The sequence below is a fragment of the Zeugodacus cucurbitae genome, chromosome 6 (genome assembly GCF_028554725.1).
Source record: "Zeugodacus cucurbitae isolate PBARC_wt_2022May chromosome 6, idZeuCucr1.2, whole genome shotgun sequence".
NCBI lineage: Eukaryota > Metazoa > Arthropoda > Insecta > Diptera > Tephritidae > Zeugodacus > Zeugodacus cucurbitae.
Genome location: NC_071671.1, coordinates 13485075 through 13500280, shown reverse-complemented (window position 1 = coordinate 13500280; position 15206 = coordinate 13485075). Strand labels below are relative to the sequence as shown.

Here is a 15206-nt window from a genome sequence, read left to right as displayed (position 1 = left end):
CTTGTTCTTGTCTATTTGCCTGCTTTCGTACACCTCTCGTTCACAGCATTTTTTGTGGGTGCTTCATGCATTGGGTTGCTGCTGGTGCCGGCTCAATTTTGTGTCTTTGTAAGCATGTGTGCGCGCTCGCCCAGTGGGGCAAGCTTGTTGAATGATAGGTTTGCTTCGTGGGGGCTTTCTGCTTGCCCTGACCGGCTTGACTCACACACTGGCGACGGACTTGTTGGCTTTGGCGCGTGTACGAATGGCCGGAGTTCAATTTGTAACGTTGAAGTGGTCGGTTTAAACGAAACGGACGCGGCTGCGCAAACGCTAATTACGCTTCAAGTAAAACGTATTTAAAGTATTACACACGTGTATACATACATATGTACGTACGTAAATGTGTGCATAGAGTCGCAACTCAAAGAAAGCAGGTAGTTTTGCTGGCGCGTTTATTATAGTAGTAACTTTTAAGCTTATTTTCTTTCCATGTTGGTTTTTGTTTTGGTATAGCGCGTGTGAAATGCAACAAGTCGTAACAAATAAACAAATACAGTGTGATTGTAGAAGAAAGCTTCTGCGAAAAAATACATATAGTTTTTAGAAAATAAATAATTTAAAACCTGTGCTATAACTAAACTAGTAACGCCAACGCTAGCGCCGAGTCGCTCGTCACATACTTACATACATACATTTATATATTTATTGTAATCATGCTGTGACTCTAGCGTATCCTCAAACACCCAAGCAAAGCTTGTATGCAAGCATACACATAGTAACAGATCTAATAACGCTTTTTATCGTTATAAAAATTAAAAAAAAAAAAATGAATTTATTATGCAAATTAAGTTCAGAGTATCGGAAAGTCAGTATCGGAATGTCAAATGGGAAATTTATGTTACAATATTGTTGTATTTAATTGATATACAAAAGCAAAAAAACACGTTACAACAACAAATACAATACGCATAAATAAAGTTAGATACCAAACGTAAAAGGGAAAAAGCGCATTCACATTTTTTTTACAATTTTATACGAAGAAAGTTCGATAATGGTGTCTTTTGATGTACCGGATGACCGGAGGTGCTAAAGAAAGATATACATACAGATATACATACATAACATACAATGTAAATGTATATGTTTATAAAAGACTTACAAATATGCTTGCGCTTGTGAACAGGTAGTCCGTAAGGTCCAATGACGAAGTGTCGTTCAACAGACGCTGCGCTTGTTATGTTTTGTTAGCAAACACACTAGTTACCTGCTTTTAATATTAAGTAGTGACAGAATTTCGCTTTCATTAGCTTAAATATAAATACAAGGGGCTTTGCATATTTCATAGCGTTTTGAAGCCGCTTACTTTGGGTTGTATTTGTGAACAATAACAAATTGCTTGTTGACATTTCTGAAAGATAGATAAATTATGTAATTTTAAACTAGTAGATCGTAAATTAAATATTTACTACAAAAAAACTGCATATACACTGCTGATCGTAGGTTAGACCCATTTTTTCCTTAAAGAACCCGTTATATGATGAGTAAAACCTTTTTCTATTGAAAATTCAAACCGTGTTCGATAAAAAACTGTTCATAGTTGCTTGGCTTGTGCAAGTATAACTGTGCATTTGAAAACTTTAGAAACTTCGATGAATCCATATGCGCTTTCAGTTTGTCATTGAATTAGACGCACTTAACGTTTTTTTGTCTTGTATTTTCTCCCGTTCAGTATTGTTGATAGATCCCGTTCCAGAACTGTTGATAGATGTTTAAAAGATCCAGAGGAATATGGAAAAAAATTTAAACAGCGAAAACAACACGATCGGATCATAAAATTGTAAGAATTGGTACAGTTCTAATAAGTCGGCATTCAAGATCAGTTAATTAACCGGAGTAAATACAAACTTTTCAACCGTTCCGCGTGCAATCAGAAATGGAAAACATCTTTAGCGTCTAAAAATTATGAAAAATCCACTTCTGAATGCCATACGCAAGAAAAACGGCTTCAATTTGAGGAGTGTTCAATCTGACACCCGACTCAAGGATCGGTGATCAGTTGTTTTACTGATGAAAAACGTTTAAATTTAGAGGGCCACGATGGCTCTCAATACTATTTTCATGATTTATGCAAAGAAGAAGTGTGTTAAAGCCGCCATCATGCGGGATGGCAACACGTTTTATAGAACAATTGATTTTATTTTTATTGATCAAATTTTTATTGAACGAACGTTGAGCGCTTCAAAACAACATTAGAGTCAGTTTTTTTTTGGTCACAACAGCGCGCCACGCATCTCTCCTTTTGTTTGCAGTTTGGCGCCAATTGGTAATGCCTAGTGAAGCCGGATCTTTCTCCACTTGGTCCTTCCGACGGAGTGGAGGTTTTCCTCTTCCTCGGATTCCACCACTGCATCGAACACTTTCAGAGCTGGAGCATTTTCGTTCATTCGAACAACAAGACCTAGCCAGCGTAGCCGCTGTCTTTTTATTCGCTGGACTATGTCAATATCGTCGTACAAATCGTACAGCACATCGTTTCATCTTCTGCGGTATTCTCTGTTGCCAATGTTTAAGGGACCATACATCTTCTGCAAAACCTTTCTCTTGAATGCCGTCTCATCGGATGTTGACACCGTCCAAGCTTCTGCACCATAAAGTAGGACGGGAATGATGAGGGACTTGTAGAGTTTAGTTTTTGTTCGTCGAGAGAGGACTTTACTTTTCAATTGCCTACTTAGTCCATAGTAGCACCTGTTGGCAAGAGTGATTCTGCGTTGGATTTCAAGGCTGACATTATTATCGGTGTTGATGCTGGTGCCTAGGTATACGAAATTATCTACGACTTCAAAGTTATGACTGTCAACAGTGACGTGGGAGCCAAGACGCGAATGCGCTGACTCTTTGTTTGATGACAGGAGATATTTCGAGTCAAAACGATAATATTATGACTTGGCCACCTTATCCTTCGGATTTTAACGTAATTGAAAACGTTTTGGAGTTAGCCTTCATGGAAAGTTTATGAAGAAGGAAAGCAATACGAAGATAAAGATCCATTAAATGTAACAATAACAGTTGTTTGAAGTGAGAAATTACTTAGACCCTCTCTATCATTGAAGGACGAAATGGATATATGAAGTTATTGCAAACACAGGAAGCAGTACACTTTACTGAAAATATTTTTCATTTTATCCTAATAAGTCTAATATTGACACTCACTAACTCAACTCAAGTAAGGCTTTGCTTACAATGGTTATTGAAGTTTGACAGCTCGTTACGTTAATGATGTTGTGAGTCCCAAGTCTTGTCTGTATCATTATTGTTCACAAGTAAACAAATCATGAGTAATTATTGGGAAAAAATATTTACCATTCTACAATTCAGTCAAATTAAATTAAACTTATTTTTTTTTCGAAAAAAAAAATAAATTAAATATTTTTAATTTCAATAATTTCTTATATTAACTTTTAATTAAATTCATATTGCTATTTTTTTAATTTACATACATATGTAACGGATTATTTATCATTGTATTAGTCACATTATTGTGTGTTCACATTGATCTGAGCAATTAGAAAAATCGTTGATGTGGCTCCAAAGCCAATTGCCATTCAAATCAAATTAGTTACAATTAAATTACTGTGTTTGCTATATGACGAAGTGTTTACTTACATGGGTAAATATACAATATACATAAACATGTACAAAGTTATTCATTTTTAGTTTATATAAATGATTTAAAGTGGTATAAATGTGATCTTTCTTATGAACCTTCGCGCATATTTCTTCTTAATTTAAAAGCGCCAAAAGACGCATATATAAAATTGTATATAGTCTTCTTCATGCTTTTTCGGCAAATAATCAGAAAAGTTGAGATGTCAGAATATGATTATTTTAACATTACTCGTATGTCGTGTAAGACAGTGGTGTTACTTCAAGAATATTGTCCTAAATTTTCAAGTCGATCCAAATAATAGTTTCGGAGATACAGACTTTGGAAGGTGTGCGCTTCAAGTCAAGTACTATTGTTACTCAAAACTTTAAACGCGTTTTTCTCGGAACTTTGTTTTCAAAGTCGGTTGTCAAATTTTCCCGAAAACCGATTTTGATGAAATTTTGAACAGGTGTTCGAGATACAATTTACTCGTGCTTAAACGATGGATTTTTTTTCAATTACAAATTAAAACAAGTAAGGAAGGGCTAAGTTCGGGTGTAACCGAACATTTTATACTCTCGCAATTTATTTATTTAACTTTATTTATATTATATAATACACAATTTGACCCACATATTCGTCATATATATTGTATAAAGCCCATTGAAAGTTGGAAACCATAATATTAATATTATTACTTTATATATTGTAAAGTTAACGATCAGATCGTCTTCAAAGTTCTGGTATATAGGAAATAGGCGTGGGTGTTAAGCGATTTGGCTTATTTTCACAACATATCATTGGGATGTAAGGAAACTATTACAAACCAAGTTTCATTGAAATCGGTCGAGTAGTTCCTGAGATATGGTTTTTGACCCATAAGTGGGTGACGCCCATTTTCCATTTTGTAAAAAAAATCTGAGTGCAGCTTCCATCTGTCATTTCTTATGTGAAATTTAGTGTTTCTGACGTTTTTCATTAGTGAGATAACCCACTTTTAGTAATTTTCAACCTAACCTTTGTATGGAGGTGGGCGGGGTTAATATGCGATTTCAACTATTTTCATTATGTATGGTGGGGTACGTAAGAGAACTGAGTGCAGAAAGTTTGGTTTATATAGCTTAATTGGTTTGCGAGATATATACAAATAACCGATTTGGGGGCCGGGCCACGCCCACTTCCCCAAAAAAATTACATCCAAATATGCCCTTCATAGTGCGATCCTTTGTACCAAATTTTATTTCCATAGCTTTATTTATGGCTTAGTTATGACACTTTATGTGTTTTCGGTTTTCGTCATTTTGTGGGCGTGGTAGTGGTCCGATTACGCCCATTTTCGAACTTAACCTTCTTATGGTGCCAAGAAATATGTCTTCCAAGCTTCATTAAGATATCTCAATTTTTACTCAAGTGCACGGACGGACGGACAGACGGATTTGAACTTTTCTCGTCACCCTGATCATTTTGACATATATAACCCTATATCTAACTCGTTTAGTTTTAGGACTTATAACCAACCGTTATGTGGACAAAACTATAATACTCTCGTAGCAACTTTTGTTGCGAGAGTATAAAAAAAAACAAAATGTCAAGTAATTTGACCGAAATTTTTATTTTTTTTTTGGAAAATTGTCTGCCAAAATTCCAATTTTCACTTTTTTGTCTTTCCTTCGTTCAAGCACAAGATTATGGTCTTACCTAAAACACTTATTTTTGTTTTTTTTTTTTCATTTTGGATTATCCTGTCAGGAGTTATGCTGACAACGCGGAAGCATATTTTTTCGAGTGGTCACCGGAAATGACGTCGCAAGGGGGAGTTTTACCTTTTTTATTTTAATTTCAGAAATTATTCTTTAAATATGTATCTATGAGACAGAAAAAAGTTTGAATTAAATAAATATTTTTTTACATGAAAAAAAAAATATTGAAAATAGGCCATTTTTTACGCGACAAAACCCATGTAACCCCTTATCGAATTTTTTTTAATTTAGTCAAATTATTAAACTAAATGTTGTTGGGAGACAGCGGTTCACATTCTTCTTCAATTCTTATTTAGTGTGATTTTCGTTTGTCCAATTCACTTCAATTTGGTTATTTTAGACCATATCAAATATAATGTAATGAAACCAAGTGCCTTAGATAAGTTTTCAGAAAATTTTTTCAGCAAATTCCACATCACTTAACTACTTAACGCTTTTCGAGAAGAACCACACACGTACTCAGTATTCCTTTACACATTTTTATGTTTTTGTTATTGTTTTTGTTATTATTTGTTTTTATCTGATTTGTTATTACGTATTGCACTTGACTTGTTTCGTGTAGTTCAAGTGCAGCTCCGTCCACATTTTGTTCCACATATTTATCTGCATTTTGAAGTTCAAGTGCACGCTTATTTTTAATAGCTTCATTTAATTTTTGTGCAAAATAATTTTTAACTTTACATTTTGTTGTTGTTGTTTTGTTTTTGTAGTCCCGGTACGGTGTTTTAAATTTTATTAGCATTCAAATGGCGTGTTGCGAGTAACGATAAAAGCGACAATATTCTCACTTCAATATTCGTATATTTATGAAATTATACGACACACTTACTGATATATATATACATATATATATATTTGATATAATATATTTAAATGAGCCTTCATATTAGTGATGAGCGATATTTCACTACCGATTGAAAAATCACATATAGCAACTGTGATCAATTTTTGTAAATATCAGTGATTTACAATCGCAATTGCAGTTCAGTAATTTGAGTTCGATCACAGTAGCTATAGAGAAGTTCAGTGTTGGAAATTTTTCAAGTCCAATAACCGTAAATTATTAATTTTTTAGAGGACAATTAATTTATGAGGAAGTAATTAGATTTTGATTCTGCTGATTGTGCGATTCGATCTGCAGAAAGAAGTCTTATTGATTGATGATTATATAGATTTTAGGCTGTCATGAAGAGTTCGTTTTCTGTTTCTTGGTGTTGAAATTCATAGCTCTTGTAGGTTCGAACGCCGTCCCAACGAGTGTCCATTACACTGGCTAAGAAAATGAAGATTTCTTCTAGATCATAATCAGATATTCTTGCCGATTTAGTAGGTGTTCTATGCTACTTTTAAAATTCTTTGTCTCTATTGTGTGATCCAAAACTGTAAGTAAGGTTATTCTTTCTTGGTGTGTGGTCTCCAGTTATCAAGAGAAGTAAGCTGATCCAATAGATCTTACTTATACAGCTAAAATCGCCAGTCATCATAAAGAGATGCCGAGAACTCCAAAATATGGATATATCTAAACGAGCCAGTTTATTTTGTTCGCTGAAACTATTGCTGTCGAGATGTTTCAGTCTCAGTCTTTCAAAAGCTGGTCAGTGAAGGAGAAATAGTCTTCACCATCGGCAGTCGAAGTAGCCAAGAATTTCGGCGCGTGCCACTTTGGGACCATTCATATAACCAGCTTCTCTGAGTGTGATAGGATATGTTGGTGTAGTTCGTCGTGCCCCACAGATGCTAATGGGACCGCTTTTTGCACTCCCTCTAACTTCTTAGCGAGTGTAGATTTTTTGAGTGTCCTCCACCATATAAATACTCTATAGAACAATGTCGGTTTGACAACGGTTTCGCTAAACCACAACTTTTGCTAAGAGCTCCCACTCGATTTTCTTCCCGACCAATCCTATGCAACAATATAAGACAACCGATGTCTTCTTTAGTCTCTCTTCAGTGTTAGGTCTCCAGGACAGCTTCCTATCCGGGATATGGCCGTAGTACAACAATAGGTTACTCCATCTTGGAAAATTTTCAGAATTCTTGTTAAAAATATGAGTTTCAAAACCCATTCTGTAATAGTTCTCAGATAGTCACGAAGTCTATTCTGCAGAAGAAAGCACCAATTTGAAATTCGATATTTTTATGTACATAGTTGCAAGTCAACAATAAATTCACAATTCTTGGAAAAATATTGAGGTGATAAAAGTCGGTCAACACATCATCGATTAACTGTCTACATGCTTATACTTCCGCGCTGTGTTTGACATTCTTCATAAATACAATTTTTTAGGAATACTTAAGATAGCAGCGAGAGCAACAAATACTAGACATAACTTACGTACATGTACATATGTATGTACATACATATAGTATATATAATAAATGCTTAGACGCATATGAATTGCAAAATAATTTGTTAATTCATTCCCGCTGCGAATATTTATTGTCACTGCTAAAGCCAAAGTGACAGTTAGAATATAAGTATGACAGTTAGAAGTGGAAGCAGCCTGCGGCTGTATGCGGTGTAGTTATTGTCAACAATTTTTCATTAACTGTCTTGCCTAAATAAAAAATAACAACAACAATATATATTGTATTGGTCCACCAACAACATATGACACATTGTCATAACACAAAAAACAGCAAAATTTCGAGAAACACCTTGCGAGAATGTGCACAGATATTGGCGATAAATTTCAGCTGCAAATATGTTAGCACCAAAGTGCAAATTGTCGAATGAAGAAATGAAAGAAATAACAATATAGAATTCTTAAGAAGAAGTACATTGAAAAAACTGACATCGACAGCCGGAACGATATTTGGGGCATAAATCGATAACATTTGATGGACTTGGCGTTGATTGAAAATGAAATAAATAAATATTAACCCTAGAAGGGTACGGTTAAATTGTAGGCGCTTATAGGTACCGATGATTAACTTTTATAAATCAAACAACACCATTCAATGCTTGCGGCAGCCGACTTATGACAGAGTGGGACAAGCACTGCTAGTGGCTTGACTTCCGGTGCGGTCAACCTGCTGATTTACGAACAAATCTATTTCGTATGTGAGTAAATTTTACTCACAGTACCCTTCTAGGGTTAACTGAGACAAAAGTTCGTATTTATACAACCCAAGTCCAACAAAACTTTTTTTCTAGAAGTATTGAAAACGAGACTCCCACCTCCTCTCATTTACCATTTAGAGCCGAAAATACTGCATATATTCGAGCTACGTGTGCTAGTCATCGTAGCTGTTGTGTTTTTTTTATTCTTAAAACTGCGTTATCACCGTTATATCGGTAGCTCACATAGTTGCCCTTATCAATGCGGAGCCATAAATCTTACCAGAAATTTTCTGAAACATTTTAAAAACCATCACTTCGTATGTGGTTGTCATTCACGTCTCAGCACTATTGGAGTGTATTGAGACGTCCACTCTTACTTTGATTAAAGTATTATTTTTGTTTGTCAAGGTGCATTTTATTACTGAATTGCTTAATTAGTCCAAAGTTGCAATGTAGATAGCAAAAGTGATTCCTGGAACTCTGTATTCCACAAACTTCTTTTTAGTGAAATCACACGTCAAAAGCTCTAATTATTCTTGAAACTTTGGATGGAGCTAATTGCAGCAGTTGGTATTTAATCTTTCAAGTATTAAAACTGGACTGAATAAAAAGTGCATTACCAATTGGATATATGAGTATTCACTCCGCAAGTGGATTCACAGGGTACTAGAAACCCAATATGCTTGCAAAAAATGAATCTTGTCTTAATATCTTAATTAGTTGGAGTACCGCCGTCTTCTTGCGGTTAACGAAATATGTAGGTAGGCATAGTCGGACGACTCATATTGGTCTTACAAGACTGGAATTTCCTCACACTACCATGTCCTCTTCGAACAACTCAATGGTGTTGATGAAATTAATTAATTAACAAATTTTATCTGTGCAACTTCAGAGACATCGTGATTAACCGCGACCGATAGTTGACATTCTTTTCCTGTATGAAGCCTTGCATAGAAAATGTTCTATAATCTATTTTTTTTCTATTTCTTGGCAGCTTCTGCAGTAATCATTGTATGGTATCCCCAATCTGCTGGCATGTCTACCAATCAGACAGTGCTACGTTGGAACTCCTACTAGAGTCCTTATGCCATTCCTTTTCAATCTCAATAAACGGCAAGTGCGGCCTATATTGCATTCCGGTCACGTTTGTCTGCTTGTTGAACAAGTCAGAGATTGTTTCCACTGAGACTCAGCCAACTCTATGAAAAATTTGTCAATTAAGTGTTTACAAGTGGATAAAGCTATGTATATTCCCTCTTTATCGGGTTTTAATTGTAATCTGGCAAGTTCATCTGCTTCGTAGTTATCTGGAATGCGGTTAACTAAGATACGAAATGCTCTGCTGGCTCGAAGTGAATCGCAAGAGCTTGTTTCAACAAAGTTCGAACCTCCCTAATTGTAGTGTATCGAAAGAGATCATATTCAATGGACAATCCTAGTTAAAACCTAGTTGTTTGGAAGATAATTAGTTTAAATGAACGCAACATTTCCTTCTCGTCGGTCCAACTTTTGCAGGACTAAGGTTGTAACGCCTGAGATCCTATAGTGTAAGCTCTCTAGGCGAACTAGCTAGAACAGATATTAATTAGAAATCTAAACAGATTTGCGGTTTATTGTTTAATGGTGAGCTACCAATGTGGATTGTTTCAAGAGATAGCGATCTCAGTTCTGATAGGTAAAACCAGCATTCTCAGGTTCGACGGTTTCGACTCCCTCAGAGATCTATTTGATTGGAGGAAGGCTAAGTTAAATAAACCCAACTTTTTCTACTCGTCTGTCCAACTTTTGTGAATCTAATCTTGAAACGTCTGAGATCCTATAGTCTAAGATTTCCTGGCGAACTAGCTAGAACAGATATTGTTTAATAGTGGACTACAGACGTCGATAACATCAAGAAGTATCGATGTCAGATCAAAGTGGTAGAACCATCATCCTGAGACTCAACAGTTTCGACTCCCTCAGAGATAGCAGGTTAATAATAAATACTAGTGCATGAAGGATGCCAATAACTTCGTTAAAATCTAGGTTATCGTTCAGCTTTAGCTAATTCTATGTGGTTGGGTCATTAAAAATTTAATTTAATCAATTAAATTAAGAGTAGTTATATGTAAGTGCACAGGAACATTTATCGCTTGCGATTTGGGTGGGGTTACACTACAAAAGGCTTTGCGCGTCTTTGCTGTAGGTGTTTTGCTAGGAATACCGGCAGCCAACCCATAACTAATTCACTACTGTTTAACTACGCGCATAAGACTTTGTAGATATGTATGTGTATGTATGTAACTGGTATGTGTGCGTTTTGCGGTTTATTGCAGCGCAACTTGGCCTTTTTTTGACGTGCATAAATGTAATAACAACAACAAATAAAAAAAGTAAAAGCCATAATCGCACAAACTTAACAATCTATTGATATTACGTGTCCATGTAGCCATATATGTATATATATACATATGTACTATGTAAGTTTGTATGTATGTAAGTATGTTTGTATAATGCGCTCTTGGTATTGTTATCGTTCGGCGACATAACGTTTCAGCGCCGTTGCCAATGCCAGTTAGCCAAAGTTATTGTCGCTGATTTTGTTAGACTGTGCGCCAGTAAGTGTTTATGTGTGTGTGTTTTGTTGGTTTTTCGCCTCTTTTATCATGTGCTACGCTTTAGTTGTTGCTATCGTTCGATCGCCGAGCGTCAGCGTGTTGTTATCGCAAGCTTTTGTCGTAGTTTTTGTTGTATTATACATACATAACTATTGGCAAAATACAACTACCAAACTGAAGACAACTACAAACACATAGAAGGCAGTAAATACATACATACATATATATATATATATATATATATAACAGTAATGTATGTATGTATGTGTACGCTCTTTCCTGTGATTAAGCGCCTGTACTCTCCAGCCTGTAGTCATGTGTGCGCGAAATTTTTCAAGAGATTGTTTTTCATTCACTTCAATTTCAATTTCGTCTGCGTGTTGCTTCGCTGTATTTATGTGAGTGTGTATGTGTGTGTGAGTGTGCGTGTCACTGCCTGCAGTTTGCTAGCCAGTTTACCGTGTTTTTAGCCTAACCACTTTTCGTCTAACGAAATTTCAGTTAGCTCTCAGCTGTGCGCCGCGACGCTTGTCGAAATTTTTCTTGCTGTGACGTTGAATGTGGAGAAATTACAAAGCGAAATTACAGTAAAAAACGGTGGAACTTGACAAAAAGCGATTTAAAAAACAAAATACAAAAAAAAAAACTAAAAAAATAAATGATAAAAAAATATTGAAAACTCAAATAAATTATTGAAACTCCAAATAAACAACTATAAACAAAAGTGCAAGTGCAAAAATTCCACAAACCTTTAGAAAAAAGGTGATTTCATAAAATTTCGTAAATTTTAAAGACATTTTGCGCGTCATTGTAAGCAACGCCAGACACCTGCGTCCACACATCCAAGCAAATTGTTAGTGAAAAATCTTTTATACTAAATTATTGAAAGAAAAAATGAGTTTTTTGTATGCTTGCCACAGAAATAATTGAAAATATAAATAATTACTTGCACACACATACATACATATATACATACAGCCACAAAATCACCAAAAACGCCAGCAAAAAATATTAAGCAAAAAGCAAATATAATGATTATTACTTTTTCCGTCGCTTTCACATGCCGCCGCTTGTCATTGTTGCAAACAAAGCGCCAAGCAACCGAGTGCTCGCCCGCCCACCTTTGCGCTCAACTGCAACACCCACGCCACGGTGCTTGGGTGGCGTCCATTAATAGCAGTTACGTATCACTCATACGTCCTGTGGCACGCGGGCAGCGTTTGACTGACTGCACGTCCATTTCAATTTCCTTTCAGTAAATGCTGTCATTATTTATGCTTTGCACGCAATATTTATATTTTCCACCTTTTTTGGAATTTTCACACCTCACCATAATAATTTGATTTTTGTGTTGCTTTTTTAGCAATACTCGGCTTATCAGCTTATCAATTATTTTGCAATATGATTTCGATTAATGTACTAGTACTTAAATAAGTCAGACGATAACCACTTATGTTGTTGTTATAATTAATTAGTTATTAAACAATATGTGATTGTCTGTGACCCAGACACACTCTGATGAGGCAGTGAAATGCACTCTTGTTTCCAATTATCATCCAATCTATGTATAACTACTAGACGACAAAAAGATGTCAGAATTTCCACAATGACAAGGTGCTTTTTGGCAGTTGTAATTTATAAGAGATCGGCTGGGCCTACCACCCTTAACAGGGTTTTACTTTGGGTAGTTGTAGGAGCTCTAATCGGTCACTGTCCATAGAATGTTGATTCTTGAAGTCTGTTTGGAATTTTCTAAAGATTGTGATTGTCTCGACTGTTAAACTTTTGTGAGATTAAGGTTAAGATATCTGGTATTTCTTATTGCTTTTACCATCCTATCAAATTAGCTGAAATATAAATTAATCGGGTACTCAGATTTGTGATGAATTCAAGGCGGTCGATCTAGTTTTATGTTGTCCAAGTGTTATCTACGTATCTGGAATCAACCAAATTCATATGAACTTTTGATTCGGAGCAATAAATTCTATCCCTAGTATTTACTCTATACAGCAATATGTCAAAAAAAAAATAAAATAAAATAAATTAAAATAAAATAAATTAAAATAAAATAAAATAAAATAAAATAAATAAATAAAATAAAATAAAATAAAATAAAATAAAATAAAATAAAATAAAATAAAATAAAATAAAATAAAATAAAATAAAATAAAATAAAATAAAATAAAATAAAATAAAATAAAATAAAATAAAATAAAATAAAATAAAATAAAATAAAAATAAAATAAAATAAAATAAAATAAAATAAAATAAAATAAAATAAAATAAAATAAAATAAAATAAAATAAAATAAAATAAAATAAAATAAATTAAAATAAAATAAATTAAAATAAAATAAATTAAAATAAAATAAAATAAATTTTTTTTTTTTTTTCGCGGGAAAGGGGGTGGAAAATGCCTACCGCATCATCAACGCTGTCGTCGCAGCATTGGTATGTGCTACTTGCAGGCCACTAAAAACCCCCCCTCTAAGGAACCGTCGCCCACCCTGGAACCGCTTTCGCATTACTTCAGGGTGGCGTTCCATTTTTCTCATAGAGAGATTTACATCTGCACACCTGCGTCCAGGTCCCACTTTTTGTTGCGTAGCAAGTTGGCTACGTATTTCTGGATAATATTCCAGTTTTCTTTGGTCTCCAGCATGATGATTATGTTATCCGCGTCTATTGGGCCAACCAGGTCTTCTACGGCTGTGCGTTCCCGTTGCCAATGCTCACATTTAAAAAAAAAAAAAAATAAAAATAAAATAAAATAAAATAAAATAAAATAAAATAAAATACAATAAAATACAATAAAATAGATTAAAATACAATAAAATAAAATAAAATAAAATAAAATACAATAAAATAAAATAAAATAAAATAAAATAAAATAAAATAAAATAAATTAAATTAAAATAAAATAAAATAAAATAAAATAAAATAAAATGTATCTCATTTAAAATAAAAAAATACTAATAAAGGAAATTCATAGTTATTGTAGGATTCCAGGTCTTATAAGAAATACTGCATATTTTAAATGCTCACGAATATATGAAAATCATGAAAGTTGATATGTAGAAGAATTATACTACATTTTGAAATATTTTGGCATAGAAAACGGAAAATAACAGCAAATTTACTTTTTACATAACATCAAAAAAAGCTAATAGCTCGCTTGTGCCGTTAATTTATCAGTTTTTTCCTACGTTTATTAACTTTTTCAAATTTTTAAGCTCACACGTTTTTCATTAAGCTGCAGCGCGCGCTGTTGAATGAATTGTTTGACGAATTTTTTTCAATATATTTTTTTCATACCCCATTCTCAGCCATCTTAACTTCCGCTTACAGTTAAATTCTATGTGGTATTCGTGTCTCCGTAAATTAGTTTTTTTAACAGATATTTTTTTTATTTTTATGTTTTTTTTTTGGTTTTTCATATTTGTGCTCATTTGTCTTGTCTTTGGTGTTGAGTTTGTTTCCATCAGTGTTGATTTTGTTTCTTGTGTCTTATATTTCTTTCGTTGCTGTGTTACGTGTATCATACATATGTTGAGAATTAAATACAAAAATGAAAGTAATATCCCGTTGACGTTAATTTTGCTTAATTAGTTCATCTCCAATAAACAAACGTCTAATTGTTCCAAATTTCATTTACAGTGGAAAAAATTGCGCGAGTGGAATAACCGAACATTAACACGAGCGGAGTGGAAAATAATAACGGCTTTCAAAAATAAGCAGTTATATTTGGATAACAAGAAATTTGTTTGATTAAGAAACGGTAAGTTTGTCGAATCCTTTACTTGCTTAGATTTTAGATGTTAGAAATTATATGAATTCTCCTAAGATAAATTTGGAGTATTTTATTTTTCTTTACTTTACTTTGTATTGGAACATTTCTCTGCCTGCTTTATGGTAATACACTCTTCAAAAGGGTTCCATTATCTTGTGTCATGGTTTCTGGCTATATCTCACGAATGGCTTTTGTTTTCAGAGCTCTCAACAGATCCAAGGTTTCTAAAAAGAGTCAGTTACTAAGCAGAAAATTTAATTCACAAATCATTTTACGGTCTTCAAATTGAATATTTTGCAAAAGGCTCGATTCAATCAGAGAAAAATGAGTTTTAGTTAATGCTGGTATGATCAGTTAAAGATCAC

General features: G+C 34.0%; 1 protein-coding gene across 4 annotated transcripts in view; it reads left to right on the top strand.

The window, feature by feature from the left end:
- Positions 1–262: 262 nt before the first annotated feature.
- The window catches only part of LOC105215119 (general transcriptional corepressor trfA), a 43647-nt gene continuing 28703 nt past the window's right edge, over positions 263–15206 (top strand). The window contains exons 1-2 of one of the 4 annotated variants that reach the window (XM_011188891.3): positions 263–416; positions 14709–14829. The gene's annotated coding sequence lies outside the window, so the exon portion shown is untranslated. Of the gene's footprint in view, positions 417–11553; positions 11906–14708; positions 14830–15206 lie in introns of those variants that run through there. The other 3 variants (XM_054233212.1, XM_011188892.3, XM_054233211.1) reach the window with 3 other exon arrangements.